Source organism: Xiphophorus maculatus, chromosome 11, assembly GCF_002775205.1.
Source record: "Xiphophorus maculatus strain JP 163 A chromosome 11, X_maculatus-5.0-male, whole genome shotgun sequence".
In the NCBI taxonomy this organism is placed as follows: Eukaryota; Metazoa; Chordata; class Actinopteri; order Cyprinodontiformes; family Poeciliidae; genus Xiphophorus; species Xiphophorus maculatus.
Genome location: NC_036453.1, coordinates 21,830,671 through 21,843,515, shown reverse-complemented (window position 1 = coordinate 21,843,515; position 12,845 = coordinate 21,830,671). Strand labels below are relative to the sequence as shown.

Genomic DNA, 12,845 nt, shown 5'->3' with positions numbered 1-12,845 from the left:
CAGGCCTGTGCAAAAGTAGAGTTTACAACTGAAATATATAGCAGTACTGTTGGCTTCTCAGGCCTAAACAGAAAATGAAGTACTGTACATTATGATTTGCTGGGTACAATGAATTTGTACTAAAAACTAAATAGCAACAATACAAAATGGAAACAAGTGCAGAGTAAGTATTGTCACCATAGTGAAAAATGTCAAAACTAGTTTTCTTTCCTGACTGATAAATTAAGATAGGCCCTATTTTGATGATAAAAGCCTAAAATAACCCTTTGACAAAACAAAACAAAAAAAAACTAAATGCCTAATATGCTCCCTGAAAATCCAATAGTAAAATATACAATAATGCCTGTAGCCAGGGCCAGCCTAAGGCAGAAGCAAACTAAGCAGCCGCTTAGGGCCCCAGGGCCACTAAGGGGTCCCCTCAGTGGAGCTGATTTTTTTATTTTTTATTATTATTTGTTTTTAGTTATAATTTCTATGTCATTATAACATCAAAACCACACAATTTCACTATGAACTGATTTATTTTTTACAATAATATATATTTGATAATGTATGTAAAAATCATTATTTTATGAATTTAAAAAATTGCTCTTGGAGGCCCCTGGTGGCCGCGGCAGGTACCGCACACGTCGCCGGTATCATGAGCTGCAACGTGCAGAGAGCATTGAAACGTCCAAAGCTCCTGTCAGAAGTTAAGTAAGCAAAACAATGTCTCAAAATAGGACTTATCCTTCAGGGAAGGAGAAAAGAAAGAGGAAGAATAGAAAAAAGCCAAGATAAAGTTTGTTTTAATGTTCCTTGGTAATGTAAAAGATTTGTAAAGCTGCTAATAGAAAAATTAGCTTGATAGCGACATGGAACGGTCCTTCTCAATGTTTGACATTGTCTAGCAAAATGTTTTTACGTCAGGCTACATGGCTGCTACATCGATGAGCTGCTCTTTGCTGTAGTTGGAGATTTGTTGTTTGCTGCTGAGCAAAATCATTTTGTGGCTAAAATAAACATTATTTTTACATCAACTTCTAAGTTATGTGAAACTTCTGTTAAAATCATTTGAAGGCTCAGAATCAGTCCAGTACCAATCCACATTCTCAGGGGAGAAAGACTCACCTGGTATAAATTAAAGTTTTAGCTATTGGATTAACGCTTAAGAGAAATTTCTTTAATCAAAAAATTTCATGAACGTGTGTAGGGCTGCACCGATTGCAGTTTTCTGGCCGATCCCTGGTTACCGATCTTTAAAAAGCCTGACCTGCCCATTTTGATTTTGGCTGGTATGAATTTCTTTTGTCTGAAATGTTGCTAAATGTAGCAAGAAAGTCACTGAGTTTTTAGCAACAGTGGGGTGAATATTGTTAACTGCACTAATCAGTCCAATTTTGCACAACTGCACTGTGGCACACTTGCTGTACATATATTTACATATACATACTGTATCTGCATTTTTTGAATCTTTGCAAGGACTGCTCTAAGTTGCTTTTTATATTGACAGCATGTTATATTTTATTTTTATTTTTTATTTTGTCTACTGCTACTCAGTGGTGGTTGTTGTTGTGTCTTGTCTCTACGCTGTAACTGCAAAGTAATTTCCCTGTTGGGATGAATAAAGTAATTCTATTCTATTCTATTCTATAAACATTCAGACATGACCTGGTGGGCCGGTCTGTCAGTCAAACTTCTCACTGTAGAGCAGAAGAGGACAGACTGATTTTTAAACCTTTACTGACGAAGATAAGATTAGGGGATAAGATGGGCTTCATGTGTAAGTATCAGCCAATCACGATCCCCCAAAATTAAGGAAATCGGTGCCCAGAAATCAACTGGTCGATAAATCAGTTGGCCAATAAATGTATCCTATATTATACATGTATTTAATTTAAACATATATACTGCCAGAGGTGCAATACGTTTATAGCAGGTGTGTGAATGATCTAATGATCGGGCTGCTGATTCACGTTTTTAGCAGAACTAGAGGGCGCCAAAACCAAATTTTGCTTAGGGCCCCATGGAGGCTTGGTAAAAGCTGCCTGTAGCAGCTGAAGGGCAACATGAAGAATAACAACAGCATGCCTCACAACGACATGTGAGGGCATGCTGTTGTGAGGGGGAATTATTTATAAGGGGGTAAATAATAAAGAATGGCGTAATCTGCATAAAGGTGCCCTCTTGCTGCTGACTTATTTCTCCTGATGATAATAATATAACTGGCAAATCAAACAGGTACTGAAGTACAACAGTCAACATTTAGAAGCTGGACTTAAATAGTTTTTGATAACCATATTTGCAGACAAAACGAGAAGGACAACTGAATGGCAAACACAGTTTCACACCCTAAAGCAGGATCCAAAACTGATGAAGAGCGTGAGGAAGAAGAGTCTTTAAGAGAAAGAAAGAAAAACTGGCAAATACCGAACACACAACCAACGGGATACATCATCTTTTGGACTTGGTCTAAATTATACAGATACAGCAAAAGATCCTACAGTTGAAATTAAAAAAAAAATGTATTTAAATCGTTTTTAGGGAAATCATCTTATTGATGCTAAAATGCTCTTTTGTGTCAGTGCTATATTTGGTATTTATCAGATAAAAAAAAAAAAAAATCATCTTTACACATCCGTTTCTTTAGCATCAACATTGGGATCTCCAGATAAGCCAGCTAACTTATTAGCTATTCACATGTGGTAGCAATGTCCTGATAATAAAAACAATACTTAAGCTCATGCTAAGCTATGCAGACATTTTACGCCCTTCATCCCAACACGCTATATGAAACAGGTATGCTTCATAAGACACAGAAACGTCCGCAAAGTTTAGGGACCTTCTCGTTCACAAAACTGTGCTTTATTTCGTCGCTGTCCCAATAAATGTGACAAAATAAGAAACGGCGTGGCAGCACTTTAAAAAGAGTGTCAGAAAGCCTGGAGTTCTATTGATAATGACCAACTTTAAAACCAGAAAGCAATACATATGTAAAGGAATGTTAACAGGAATAGCTTCATGTAACTTGCAAATGTAATTTAAATTAAACATATGTCTTTGCATTTAACTGGCTAAAGTTTTGCTAAAAAGTAAAGCTGAAGTTTAAGAGCTACGCATATCAACCACTAAACAGAAGAGGAAACTACTGTGACTTGTGCATCAACTTATTGCAAACTATATTTCTGCAAACAACTCAGTCGGGAAAAAAAAAAGAAAAAATAAAAACCTCCCAGTCTATTTTTTTCCCCCACAAATGTCACACACAGCATTGTGACAATGATCCCATTAGAAACAGTCAGGTTCAGACTCAAAACTCAAATGTACAACAAACTCAGTGAGTGGCAGGCGAGGTAAATAAGAAACTCTCTGTTGGTACAGTTTAAACCTTTAAAGAAAAGTGCAGATTGCGGAAAGTCTTCCGATTTTTTCTGTTTGTTTTGTTTTAAGCGCATGCTTCCAGAGCCAAGAGCTACTGCATGCATGCCTGGGTGCCAACATTTAAAACTTTGTCAGAGAAAGGCATAAAAGCAAGTACAATAATAATGATTTAAAAAAAAAAACAGAGAGAAAAACTTACACTAAATGTTCTGTAATGCTATTATAAATGTTTTACCTAACAATTTTCTCTGTTTTTTTTTTCTTTTTGTAATAGGAAATTGAACAACTGAACACTAAAGAGAGATGCTGTTTTTTTTCTCTTGAACTTCCCCTATGTCTGTGGTAGAAGTGGCTCAAAAGGAGTGTTGAAACGTTTAACACTCTAAACTGCCGCTTTAACATAAGATGCATTGTCTGAACCAAGTTAACAGAGTTAGAAGTGTTTTAAGTAGAATGAGTGTCTGTTAGTTTGCTTCACCTTTTTTTTTTTGCTTTGCGTTTGTTATTTGCAAGTAGCACTAGTTTTGTGTTTTAATCTCATACTCAGACCCTTTCTAGAGTTTAGTCTGAAGCTAACTTCTTCTACTTTATCAGTGATCTACATGCTGCACTTAACCACAATGACAAAGTAATAACTGCTGGAATACTTTTGCCTCTTCTTCTGCTCTAGCCACGCTATCAGTCATATCAGCTAGCATCATATTAGGATGTACACGTCTTCGGGTTTTTTATTCTGCTGACATAGTTCAATGCTTTGTTGTGTTCAAAAACTTTTCTCTCTCTCTTTTTTTTTTTTTTAACGTTCTGCACAGTTCAGGTCCAAACCAGCATTCATGGTAATGTTTAATGGTGAAGTGAAAAGTATTCAGAGAACCTGTAAATTGTTTAACCTTTCGTCACCAAGCCACAAACTTCAGTGTATTGTATTGGGATTTGATGTGACAGACAACGTTAGTCAAAGTTTTCAGACATTTTGTTGGGGCGCCTTCAGGGTGATTTGGTTTAGGAGGTTTTCTGGAAACGTCCGTCTGTAATCCAGATTACACTGGAGGGACTCTGACCTGGGAACCCTTTGGGATCCCTCAGGACGGGCTGGAGGGTGGTGGAGGGTCACTGCCAGGCCTGTTGCCTCTGATCTCAGATAAACAGAAGAGAGCGAATGGATTCATGATACAGTCGAAACGAGATATTTACGTACAGCATAATCAGGCCAATTTCTTGTCTTAGGTCAGTTATATTTATCAAAAATGATTTCTCTTTGCTAAATGCCAGCAAAGTCAGCAAGAACATTTTTTGTTCAGAAGATATTCAGAAGTTTATTAGCATTTGGTCAGCGTCAGGACATAATTCTATGACTTGGGTCAAACGTTGTGGGTTTCTTTTCACAAACCTCTCATGATACTTTGCAGGAGTTCTGGTCCATTTCCCCTAATAGAACTGGAGTAACCAAGTCGGGTTTATAAGCCTTCTCGCTCACACACGTCTCTTCAGATCTACCCACGACTTATCTGTCTGAATTTTTAAAGTTTCTATTAAAGTAAAGGTTTCTTCCTGAGTAGCAGGACCGTAACGTATCCGAAAGTTGTTCCCAACGATGATCCAGACTTGTGGAGATCATCTATTCTCTTCCAGATATCTTGGCTAATTTTGGGGGGCATTCTAACTGTGTCAAAAAAGAAACTTTGTTTTCTGAGTGAGGATTTAAAATACATCCATAGGTGTGTCCAATTAACTCAAAAGTGACAGTTAGCCTATCAGAGATTTCCAAAGCCATAACATAATCATCTAAGCTTTTCCACATTGTTAAACAAGATAGTTTAAATACAGAAAAATTACTTACGAATTTGAAGAAAGTCGCGAGAAAATCTCTGAAACATGTTCCCGCTGAGTTTTCTGACATTTAACAAATATAACTAAATTTGGTGATTTTAACTAAGCTAAAACAAGAAATGTTGGGTCTAATTTTAGTTCAGACAGTGAGACAAAAAATGTTTATGTGTCTTTTTATGAGGTGTATGTAAACTTTTGTTTTCAACTGTAGTTTGAAATTTGGCGGCTTAACAGACGCACATTAATCTGAAGCTGCTCAGACACTAAAATATGGCGAAAAAGCAGCCAAAAGTCTAGAGAAAGATGCTGAAAACATAGCTTAGCTCAATTTGAAAGATGTTCAAGATGCATTCACTGACTTGAGCAACGTGGTTCCCATCATGAGATAATAATTAAATTCTCTTTGGAGGTCTTTTCCCTGCAGCCTGTTTGGGAACATCCCAATCAGGAATAATCTGTCCTGTGGCCTCGGTTACTCTGACCCTTCGCTTTACAGCATATTCAGTAGCACTTCACTTGCTGTGTGTGTATTACAGTAGGGGTGTAGCTGCAAAGGGAAGTCTTATAAGTGACTCACTGTGTGCTGGCCCAGAGTGATATGAGGAAGTTTCACAGTATTGCGCTTAGAGTGTTTTAGTTGCTGGAAAAAAAAAAAAAATTGATGTGAAAGAGTATGCCAATGCGAACGATGCTTTCTCAGTTTAATGCTCCTGACAGACTAAAACACCAAGCAGCAGAAAGTGACAGTACCAACTCAATTAAACATCATTTACACTTCAAGTTAACACGAAAGAGCAGCAAAAACCTTCCACTAGCAGCCACTGCATTCATTGTCACACTAGCACAACAAACGATGCAAAATAGGCGCCAAACGGTGACTGAACCTACTACAAACTACTGTTTCAAAAAAGAAAAAAAAAACTCTGAGCCCTTAAAGCATTCAGAAGCATTTCACAACTGTGACATGTTGACACTTTATTTCCACATATTTCCTGAGCGCTAGCTTTGCAGTTATCTTCCTTGTTTTGACTTCCTCTTTGCTGCGTTGAAGCTCAGTGGTCAAACGAACTATCTTGTGCTCAGTGTCATCACTGCAAAAGCGCTCTTCAGAGGCAAGACGGCTGCCGCCGCTGCTCTCCAACTCATCAAACCCTGCACAGGCAGGTGACAGGTTGACATCTAAGGTCTCCTGCGCATTATCAGCACAGGGATGGAGAAACAAAAACAAGGTATGCATCTGACCTTGGCGTTTGATGGTGTATTTTATCTGTGACGACAAAAGTAATTTGTTCATTTATTCCGCAGAGCCTGTCCTCGGTTTCCTCTGGCGATCAGGCCCCCCACTTAGTGTATTTGACAAGCTGAGTTGGACACTCTGTATCAGTGAGTGTCAGTTTGTCAAATACCCCAAGTGAGGTGTCACTTCTCAACAGACAGAGGTTACTGCACAGACAGAATGGCCGCAACGCTGCGTGGAAAAGCGTTGAAGAACTGCCAGCATGACTAGTTGTTTGATGACACAGATGTATTTCTAGGCTTCCACTTTCAGCCTAGAAATAAGTTGAATTTTTTTTCGCAAAGTTCATCTGACTTGCATGCATTTATTTTGTGAAATTCTCTCATTTATAAACTTACAGCAGAGCAACTAGGTTTTGGAAGAGGCCCAAAAGAGAGTAAAATAGAAATGCACTGTAAATTACTGCTGTGTGATTGTGTCTCTGTAACATCAAAGGCAACAAATAGAAAGGATTTTTTTTTTTTTTTTAAATGTTGTTATAGTTGTTTCTTTTTGTTCTTTTTTGTTGTTGTTGTTGTTGTTTTGCAGAGGCGTGGTTGCATGTGTGCCTACAGCTAAAGTAACTTATAGTGAGAAGAGAAGCGCCCAGTGCCTCCCTGAGCCACATGGTATTTCTGCTGATCTTTTTCATTTCAGTGTGCACATATAAAAAGTCAAGATGCATCAAATTCCTGTAATAAAAGTGAATGATCAGCAAGCGCATGCAATTTCTGCAAGCTCCAGCCTTTCTTCCAACCGTCTTATGACTTTTCACAGACCACACTTATCAGACTGTCTTGCATTTCCTGCAATTACTCTTGATGCTTATAAATGCAGCTGCAGTAAAATTTCACCCATCTTGCTACGGGATCTGAGCTTTGTTTCAGTAAGCAAATTATTGCACTAAGAGAAGATGTATTGTAATTTAGGTTTTGGGAAGTGCCCAAATTGCACCATATCATCAGGAACCAAGTACTTGCGTTACCACATTAGCGTCAGTGATGCAAATAAAGTCCTACGTAGCACACGCTAGCTGCTTTAAGAAAAGCTACTTGCACTTCAGCCGCAGCTTGCAGCTGAATTCCATCTCTTGCACTGCAGCTTGATGCTCTACTGCCATGTTTACTTATATACTTCATGCTGATCACATACAAAATTAGTAGTGGATTTTACCTACAAAAAATAAATAAATAACTGAGCTGAAAGCAGTTTTTCTAAGCATTTTTGTTGCAGGTTCTCGAAATGACACTGAACCCAGGTTTTGTCTAGTCTCCAAGGCCTTCATCCAACATTCTATTACAGGCTATTACATTCTGACTTAACTGGCTCGGCACGTCATCACTCATGGTTTTAAAGCCATCTGTCTAACCCTGACTCTATAAAAGGTGGCACATAGGATAATATAAGCACGCTCTCAGTTTAGTCATTTCGCAGTCGCACGCCTCAAATCTAAAATACAACAGGCGTGTCATTTCACAATAGCTGTGCTGCATGTTTTTCTAAATTTGTTCCGTACTTTCTTTTTAAAAGGCCAGTAAGAGGTGATAAGGCTCCATGCTGGTAAAATGTGTCGTTTTATTAAAGGGTAAATACAGTTCTGTGCGGCGTAGCTTGCTACAAAATATTGTGGTTTCTCTGGGGGAGTTGGTTAGTGCTGCACTCCACTAATCTGACTTTTATGGAAGAGTGGCAAGAAGAAAACCCTTGCGGAAAGAAAGATGTAAGAAGTCTTGTCTACAGTTTGCTACAAACCACGTGCGCTCCGGTCAAGTGATTTCATGGTGTACATGCAAAATGCTGCGTGTGGCAGAAAACCAACACAACACCTTCTCATTAAAACAGAACAGGACAGAGAAGTTACATTTGGGCATTTGGGAAGACAAGTTGAGCTTCAAAAGACTCAGACTCAGGTCTGTTGTGACAAAAATACATAACATGCATAGATCACATAACAAATTCAAAAATGAAGTTCACTCTTCATCAAATCTGACTGAATGTAATCAAATTTACTGAGAAGAATGAGGGAGAACTTTTAAATGTGCAAATCTGGTAGAGACATTTATGGACTCAGGGGGGCGCAATGTCACACAGCAACTCTAATAACTTCAATGTCTCGTTGAAGTTTGTGGGTGTGACATGAAACCACAAGCCTGATTCATTCAGAACTCCAAGAGCCCGTAAGAACAAGAATATTGGAATGTTTAGGTTTTCCCAGGAAGCGTGCGAAATGGAGATAAAATTAGAAAGAGGATTAATAACGAATATACTGGAGAGAGGATGTTGATTGTGGAGCTGAGAGGGAGAAGGAAAAGAGAAAGAGGACTGAGACGGGCTATGAAGGGAGGGAAGAACGGGTGGTGTGAGAGAGAAGGATGCTGGGGATAGAGAGGAAGGAGGCAAGGGCGACCCCTAGAGGAAGCAACTGGAACAGATCATTACGACACTGAAGATAAGTGAATTTGAACCAGATTATGGTTGATTTAAAAAGCTCTACATAAATCTGAACTATTTTTTAGTACCTGATGACAAGGTAAGCTAGCATCACAGTACTAAAGTGTTGGGCACTGTTTATTTACAACAAGAAGGTTCTGGTTTCAAATTCTGCCTGGACTCAGCCCTCTGTTTAGAGGTTTTCTGCTGTCTCCTGCAAACTCCTGCTTCCATTTCTAACTTTACTAATGAATTAGAGTATAATTTTTTGTGCATTGAAAAAGTGTCGGATAGAAAGCTATTTAATTACAGTTTGCTTTGTAAATTAAGCTATACATCCTTAAATCTGGTTGACACATCAGAAACCGTCTTAATTCTTCATAGTATCAACCCCAGGTTGAAATCCTTCCTCTGGTATTTTAGTTTTTAGAGAACAACTTCAGACTTATTGACTGAATCTCACTGTGGTGAGACGTTAAAGTAAATTAAGCACGGTAGATTTCCTGTCAAACCAGTTTGAGTTGATTAATTTAGCGACATGGTGCATGTCCTCGATCAGAGGATGTGTACGCCTTGGTTGTAAAAAGATGAACATCATCTGGAAAAAGAGGTGGGGGTGCGGGGGGGCCTCTGGTAGGCTGCGAGGTTTCAGAAAGCATCAGCCAGTGTTTTATTGAACAAAAAAAAAAAAAAAAAGCAGGGGTGGTTTTTAGTTGACCAGGGTGCTGTTAAAAGGGGGAAACGGCAGATAAAAATATCTAACTTCCTGCAACTTTTAGGTCCATTCAATGGGGAGTCGTCATCCCTGTGTGTTGAGTATGTTCTCCCTGCTTTCTGCTAAGAATAGGCAGACTAGGTTGCGTGCTTTGGGCAGAACCTAGCACAAAGCACGCAACCTATGAATCATAGAGCATTTCTGCTCCGAGATCACAGGTAACGTTCTGCATTTTGATTGGCTGGGGGGTGGGAGAAGAGTACTCATAGCGCTATTCATGCATGTTTGGTGCTTGATTGTCAAGCCAATCAAGCACCAAACATGATCAGTTGCACAGGATTTGCAGGATCGGATCAATGACATTTAATTCCCCAGGTTTAAGATTGTTGTTGTAGAAGGGGGTTTTTTTTTGGTACCTTTATCAGTGTTCTTATTAAATAAATCTGAACCTGTGGTCCACGTCCATGTAACACTCTGCATGAATTAAGCAAATGTAGAAAAAGGATTTGTGGATGGATGGAAAAATATGGAAGAATTTTTTTTTTTTTTTAAATCTGCTCAAAGGGGCTTGGAATAAACCCAACATCTTCTTATCAAGACACTGTGCATTTTTTTGTGTAATAACTATTGATTAAATTACACAGCAATCAACAAGTGGTGCTGTTTAATAATACAGAAAAAGGCTTTGTGAAAGTTCCATTGAGTGATTTCATTTAAACTGTTCTTACATAGGACCTGATGAATATGATCGGCTTAAAGACGATGGATATTCACTTAAATGGCTGCAAAACACGCCCCTTTCCAGGAAAAACAGATGACATCGAATGGAAAGTTTCTTAATTCAAGTGACATTCTCTCAGTCAAGATACCATAATGGCTCACATACTGTATCTATATCTAATCTTCCTTTCCTATCTAAGGTTATTGAGAAAACAGTTGTACATCATTGTCCCCTATGTTGCGGATCTCCGGAGGACTGGATGAGGTTCCTGCGGCCTTCTCCACCAGGGGGCGTTCAGGAACATCGTAGTGGGCGTGGTCGGCGGATCCTACCGGCACACCTGCTGCCACTTACCTTTTTGGGAGGAGTATTTCAGGAGGACATCGTCAACACTCTAGTGCTAGAGTGTTAACTCGTAAATGGTAGATCCAGTTTATTGCTGACCTCAGACCACCTGCTCTGTTCTAAAATTCTGCTCTTGTGGCCTTGCCTCAGGTTTCGTTGCCGCGGAACTGCGGGCATTCTGTCCGTCTGGATTCCCAGTGGCCGGAAGAATCATCGAGACCACACGACCTGATCCTCCTTGTTTCCCGAAGAGCCTGTCTCACCTGTCCGCCCTCCAACGCCGCAGTCGCCCGTCCTCTCTGCTCCAACCCCTGATCCACCGTGCTGCCTATCCCTCTCAGCTCCGCTTTTTCCACCAGCAAGTAAGGCCTCGAACCGCTGAACTTCCGTTTCCCTCCCGTCACTCTGTTCTCACTTCTGTGTTCCTCTTCAGGAAGATCATTGGTCCGGTTCCGCCCTCCCGAGTGTCACATCCTGGATGTTTTTCACATTTTGCACCGTGTTTATAATAAATCACTGAACTTACTTTGGTCTCTCTAGTGTGTTCTGCGCATGTGGGTTAATCGAGTAAACCAAAACATGACACCCTAGGACAGTTGTCTCAACTGGGACAAGTGGGAAATGTCAACTGTACGACATTTCCCAGTTGCTATTGAAACAGTGGGTTGTGATTGTTGTAAACTTAACGTACTCTTAGGCTGCATTCACACTGCAGCCTGAAGTGACCCAATTCAGGTTTTCTTGACGTAATGCGACCTGTATCTGATCTTTTCATGACACACTGAACAACACAGATCGGATTTTTTTTTTAATACGACGCAGGCCACTTGGATATCTGATATGGATCATTCGCATTCATCCGACCTGGACCTCACTGATACTCGACAAATGTCACTATTCTGCGTCCTGTTACGCGCAAGCGGGAAGAAAAACAACATCCATGGCGGACGATAATGAGGATAAAGTTGTTAATATGCTGCTCTGGTCAGACAACAACTTCAAAATTGTAAGCTATGCTCCACCATTAGCATCCATGTTTACTTCCGCAAACACTGAGCACTTCTTCTTTTTATGGAGGTTGGCAAAACACAGAGAATGCTGACCTTATTGCACTCTCTCCTGCGCACTTTCAGGTCGTTTGTCGTTCACACTGCAGAACACATGCAAGTCGCATTTGGAAGTGTGAACGGCCACGGCAAAAAAATCCAATTTGACATAAAATCAGAATTGGGCCACTTCAGGCTGCAGTGTGAATGTAGCCTATCCATCCAGCAGTTGGTTTAGCAAAGCTTTCTCTCTCTTTTTGGATCTAGGCATCTTGGAGTTTTTTTTTTTATGTTGTCTGTCACACTGTTGGATTTATACTGGAAACCCAAAATGCTACCAAACAAATTATTTAAGTGTTAACTTCTTCATGCAAAGCCTTGGTGACTGGCAAGTGTTCACAAGATGGCATTTACCTCAACAAGAAATACAGTGATATGGAGAGATCTTGTTAAACCCCCTAAAGGGAACTTTTCCTTATAAAAGCGACGGTTATGTCTATCAACATTCCTATCAACGACATGCAGGGATATTTTTCTCACTAAAGATGACGCACTGGGTGAAGCCGTACTTGAAAATGACCTAGTATAATAAGGCCAGTATTTGTATAGTGCTTTATCAAGACCAGAGGATCTCAAAGTGTGTCACGCTACATTAAGTCATTCGTTCAATCATGCACAGATTCACAAGCTCATGGTGGTAAGACACATTGTTGCCACAGCTGCCGTGGGGCAGTCTGACAGGAGCGAGTCCTCTCGCCTGAGTATAATTGTTGTTATTAACAATTATTTCACCAGGAAAATCCCATTGAGATTTAAAATCTCTTTTACAAGAGAGTCCTTGCCAAGACAGGCAGCAGCACACAAAATTTATAAAACATTCACAGCAAAACAGAAAAAAAAAAGTTACCACCATCATAAATAAAACTGTAAAAAGATACCTCAATTAAAACATTTACAGGTAAATGATTCCTTCTGGTTCTATGAGCAGAAAGCTGAAAAGAGATTTCTTTCCAAGTTCAGTTCAGACTTTAGGCACTGAAAGTAAAAGTAAGTTCTCACAATGAACAGAATATCCCGGGTGGTGTTTCGATTTATGTAGGCCAACAAATAACAAAGAAGACA

General features: G+C 39.6%; 2 long non-coding RNA genes across 3 annotated transcripts; both read left to right on the top strand.

The window, feature by feature from the left end:
* The first annotated feature begins 6,290 nt into the window (after positions 1-6,290).
* Positions 6,291-7,189, top strand: LOC111610005. The gene is made up of 2 exons (XR_002753447.1): positions 6,291-6,419; positions 6,496-7,189. It is a non-coding gene; the product is annotated as an uncharacterized LOC111610005 (long non-coding RNA).
* Positions 7,190-7,734: 545 nt separating this feature from the next.
* LOC111610004 lies at positions 7,735-11,203 on the top strand. Of its 2 annotated transcripts, XR_002753446.1 has the most exons (4): positions 7,735-8,996; positions 10,344-10,754; positions 10,828-11,039; positions 11,111-11,203. It is a non-coding gene; the product is annotated as an uncharacterized LOC111610004 (long non-coding RNA). The 2 variants fall into 2 exon arrangements; XR_002753445.1 differs by having other exon boundaries at positions 7,735-10,754.
* Positions 11,204-12,845: the final 1,642 nt, after the last annotated feature.